This window comes from Helianthus annuus, unplaced genomic scaffold (assembly GCF_002127325.2).
Source record: "Helianthus annuus cultivar XRQ/B unplaced genomic scaffold, HanXRQr2.0-SUNRISE HanXRQChr00c001, whole genome shotgun sequence".
Classification (NCBI taxonomy): Eukaryota; Viridiplantae; Streptophyta; class Magnoliopsida; order Asterales; family Asteraceae; genus Helianthus; species Helianthus annuus.
This window is the reverse complement of record NW_023395517.1, coordinates 835,680-840,953: the sequence shown is the minus strand read 5'-3', so window position 1 is coordinate 840,953 and position 5,274 is coordinate 835,680. Positions and strand designations below refer to the sequence as shown.

At 35.7% G+C, this 5,274-nt stretch overlaps 1 long non-coding RNA gene across 1 annotated transcript; it reads left to right on the top strand.

Moving 5' to 3' along the window:
• Positions 1–1,860: 1,860 nt before the first annotated feature.
• Positions 1,861–5,049, top strand: LOC110897637. The gene is made up of 2 exons (XR_002568827.2): positions 1,861–2,186; positions 4,737–5,049. It is a non-coding gene; the product is annotated as an uncharacterized LOC110897637 (long non-coding RNA).
• Positions 5,050–5,274: the final 225 nt, after the last annotated feature.

Sequence of the window (5,274 nt, the reverse complement as noted above, 5' to 3'; positions counted from 1 at the left end):
TCCTTGTTTTCAAATGATTTTTTGTTACACTATTTGTTTTAATGTTTTCTGAGTAGCAGGTAATTAGAAACATAAAAGAATTAAATTATTTGTGTAGTAGGTAAATAGAAACTTAAAAGAGTGTAGTAGGTAATTAGAAACTTAAAAGAATTAAATTATTTGTGTAATAGGTAACTAGAAACTTAAAAGAATTAAATTATTATGACTTGTGAGTTTATTATATTAGTTTTTAAAAGATATTTTTTTGGTTAGTTTTAACAGTTTATAATTTAAGAAATACGAAGACTTTTTAAAAGCAAACCATCCAGAACTTTTGTCTTCAAATTGTATTCTGGTGATCTTTCATGGATCCGTAGTGATAACCAGTCTTGTCTTTAATCACCAAAAAAAAGATGAAACTAAAAGAGCATATATCATCGACTAGAGATTCATGTCGATCAAGTAGTGATGATTTTTACACAATAAATGGTTAGTGGTAGCATATGACTTAATATCATATGCCAATCACTAAAAAATAGGCAGTTTACGTTTACTATTTATTTGAGCTATAACAATTCTCTTAATTGTAACTGATGAAATGTGTCAAAAAGTATACGTATTATTTAAATTTTGTTACTTTTGTTTATTCTATTAAACATAATTCTTAAAGTTAGTGTGGCACATGTCACAAACATTCCATCCATGAAACAATCGGTTATTAGTTTCACCGGTAGAATACTCCTCTCGATTGCATAACCTTTTGCTCTACACATTCCAAATCTCAAATGGTTTTACTCTTAACAGCCACTGACTCTTAACAATCATTTGATATCTCTGTCCGGATGATATGCGGAACACAAACCCGAATTTTGATATGCACACTAACACTAACCATGTGTTCAAAAGTTGTAACTTTGGCTCCTAGTTGGTCAACTATGGTGCACCATGCCCCTAGTGTTGAAAATAACAAAACAAACAAGTCAGTCATGGACAAACAATCAAGTAATATAATATTACAAGTCATAATCAATGCATAGATAGTTTATTATTCATTGATGCTTACATTTGCAGGACAAATTAGTCTTCATAACCAATGTCTTCACGGGTCACAATCCATATATATTTATGTTTTAGTGATACTTGTGTTTTGTTGTTTTTCTTCCCTGAGTCCAAGTGGGGATCATGATGAGTGGGCTTCCAATAATGTTTTTTTTTGAGAGTACCTACTCAGGCTAATATAAAATAAATGATAGATATGTATTTCTTCAATATTATAAGAATTTGTTCAACATGTGTAGATTAGAAAAAATTAACCATTCAGGTGATGAAAAAACACACCTTAGTGTATACTCGATTTTATGCACTTGGCATGTTATTATAAGTAGCTCTAATAAATCAAGGGCAACAAGTTTGATCACATTTTAACACTTCATGATTTAAAATTTTAGATCCTAAAAACGCTATTTAAACATCAAGCTCAATATTATTAATTTTCAAGTAAAAGTATGTCAACAAGGAAATTATAAACTAAAAGCCCAAATTAAAAAAATACCCATTAAAATCATCACCTAAATCCAAAAGTCCTTTATCGTTGCACTACAAAATCCGCCATCAACACCAAATGCCATACTTTTTTTTTCATTGTATTATTATAAGGCTACGCGGTATGAGGCGTCACGCCACCCCGATGCCACCTCAGCCGAAAAAGGCCAGTAGTACTCGTGACCATACCACTAGGGCTTTCATGGGGGCTAGACCCGGCAAAATCAACCCATACATTCAACTTTGGGTTATAATGAGTATTATTTTTGTAGTAGATGGGTTAATTTGGGTTAACAAAAATTGTTAAGAGGGTCAAGATTAAGAACTTTAAAAAATAACAAAATAACATCGTGGGTCAGAATTGGATTTCCCTGGGTAAACCCTAAACCAACGCATTCTCCTTTTTCTTCTCATCTCCCACGCCCAAATCACCACCATCCAACAACCTCCATACCACCATCCTCCATACCACCATACTCCGACCATCAACCACTACTTCTGCTCACGACCATCGCCGCCAGCCCGCCGCTTCGTTTCAGTCCAACTAAATAACCAAATTAGACTGCATTCGGTCGAGCCTAACAATAACTTCTGCAGCGATTTAGGTTATCACTCCATCGTATCTCACTGCAGCGATTGTTGCGACGATCGGTTGTTCTCTTGAGGTATATTCTGTCAGTTTCTGTTATTTTGTGGATTTTGTGGATTATTGATATGATTGCACGATGAATGTTAATTTGTTAGGTGATTTAGGTTTCAAATGTTTGTTTATTCGTTTAATTTTATGTGGATTGTGAGATGAATGTTATTTTTGTCAGATTTTGTGATTTAGTTATGTAAATGTTGCTGAGATTGAAATTATATGGTTGTTTGATTTGTGAGAAATTTAAGTTTTCTGGTTGCTATTGTGTATTGAGACATACAGGAATTTAAGTTTATTAGGTTTAGAGTGTTTGTTTATTTGTTTAATTTTATGTGGATTATGAGATGGATGTTTTTTATCAGATGATTTGATTCTGTAAATGTTACAAAGGTTAAAATTCTAGGGTTATTTGATTTATTAAGTAGGAAAATTAAGTTTTTTGGTTAATATTGTGCATTGAGACGTACGGAATTTTAAGTTTATTAGAATTTAAAGTATTTGTTTACTTTTTAATGAATGTTATTTTATCAGATTAGGTGTCTAGGTGATTTGATTCTGTAAATGTTACAAAGGTTAAAATTCTAAGGTTGTTTGATTTATTAAGTAGGACAAAATAAGTTTTCGGGTTGATAATGTGCATTGAGCTACATGATTTTAGTTAGATGGAAAGCTAGAGGGGATTATTTCACAAATATGGCTACTTGTTTATTTAGAAAGAGAAAAATGCCCGGATAGTCCCTGTGGTTTCGTCTTTTTTCACCTATAGTCCCCAACTTTCTAAAATTACCTGAATAGTCCCCAAGTTTTTAATTTTTGTTCCCGAATAGTCCCTGGGTCTAACTTCAGTTTGTTTTCTTTGTTAAGCGGATGTAAAATGTCAAAAATACCCTTTCCTTAAAAAGGCCAAACCACAGGGACTATTCGGGCATCTTCTTCATTTTTATTTATAAAACCCCACCACCACACTTCATCTTCAACCTCCACCCACCATCACCCTCCTCCACCCTCCACTATCACAGAGGTGATTGAGCCGCAACAGCCACGGCACCGGTCGAACCGGTCAAACGGAGTAACCGGACCAGTCCCGGTGGTGGTGAGGAAGTAACAGTTTGCTCTGCGAATGCTTCGTTTCGCGGGAAATCGAGCTGTTTTGGAGGGGGCAAATGTGAAAAAATTGAAACTAGTGTACCTCTGTGACTCTTCCTGACCAGTGAATGATCTTGAATGGAAATCAGTTGTAAAGCAATCCCGCAGTCTCAAAAAGTCATTCCCCAAATGCTCACTTCTTCCATTCCAGACTTGTGGAATAGACGACAAGATCAAACCATCCGAAACAAGTTTAGAGATCGGTTGAGATTTGTAGGGATGGTATCTCCAACAATGTTTTGAATTCTTGATTTGGAGCTAACTTCCAGTTGAGTTTGTTTTCTGTAATTTGGTGTGGTTAGATAGAGTAGGCTGGGTTGTGTTGTTTTATACCTGATGAGATTACTGTTTTGGAACAATGGTTTAACAAATTGGATTCCAGTTTTGAGGTAGTAGAACTGGCTCATTTAAACTGGATGTACCTGTTATAAGTTATAACCTAATAGTGTTTTGCAATTGAATATGCATCCACTATTTTTTTCTGCTAAATTTGGGTATTTGGCTGAAACCGAACCGAATTCTTAGTCGGTTTTGAACATGTTGAATCCAGTTTGGTTCCGTTGAATAAATTTCCGATCCAAGGAAACAAAAAACATCTTAGGCAAATTTCACATTGTGCTATTACTTCCTCACCACCACCGGGACTGGTCCGGTTACTCCCGTTTGACCGGTTCGACCGGTGCCGTGGCTGTTGCGGCTCAATCACCTCTGTGATGGTGGAGGGTGGAGAGGGTGATGGTGGGTGGAGGTTGAAGATGAAGTGTGGTGGTGGGGTTTTATAAATAAAAATGAAGAAGATGTCCGGATAGTCCCTGTGGTTTGGCCTTTTTAAGGAAAGGGTATTTTTGACATTTCACACCCTCTTAACAGAGAAAACAAACAGAAGTTAGACCCAGGGACTATCCGGGAACAAAAATTGAAAACCTGGGGACTATTCAAGTAATTTTAGAAAGTTGGGGACTATAGGTGAAAAAAGGCGAAACCACAGGGACTATCCGGGCATTTTTCTCATTTAGAAATTAGATAAAAAGATTATGTCTATCTTCAGTGATTTCTTGGTGTTTAATGGCTTAAGAACTTAATTTACACGAATAACTAACTGATAAAAAGGCGGTTTTTTATTTTTTAATTTTTTTTTTATTTTTGATTTTTTTTTATTTTTTAATTGTTTTTTATATTTTTTTATTTATATATATTTTTAGTCTATCATGCCCAAATCCAAATTGACAAAAACACATCTTGACCTAAACTGATCCTAACCCATTTCTTAATAAACTCATCCTAACCCAAACTCATCCTAACCCATGCCTATCCTAACCTATTACCCAAACATGTCCAACCCACCCATTTTGCCACCCCTAATGGGGGCGATATTGTTGTTATGTGGTTACAATAGCGTGCAATAATGAGGTTGTGTTTATGTTAGAAGCTGGAGAGTATTAATGAAAAGGGGGGGGGGGTGTTGATGAAAAGGGAGCTTTATCTCGTAGCTTGGATGTTAAAGAGGGACTCTATTGGTGATGTGGCACTGAGGTTGCACGATGGAGCTGTAGGGGCTCCAACCATACCCTGCAGCCTAAATGGACAAAGTCTCAAATATTGATCAGTCCATTGTTATTTTTTAAATGTGAAACCGCTTACAAGTCCATATGTTTATTATGATTTATGATGAGACTTTTATCTTCAATGTTATGTGTGTAGTAGATTAAGGTCATAATCCATAATCATTTTATACTTTAGTGATGCTTACGTTTTGGTTGTTTTCCTTCCTTTGGTTTATGAAGGGATTATGGTAAGCGGGCCTCCTATAATTTTATTTGGAGAGTACCTACTTAGGCTGGCTAATATATAAACGTGGATATGTAATAACCAGTGTTGTAAAAGTCGGATTACTCGGCCGAGTACTCGGCGAGTACTCGGTCCTCGGACCCCCTCCGAGGCGACTTCCTCCTAGGCGGTCTCAA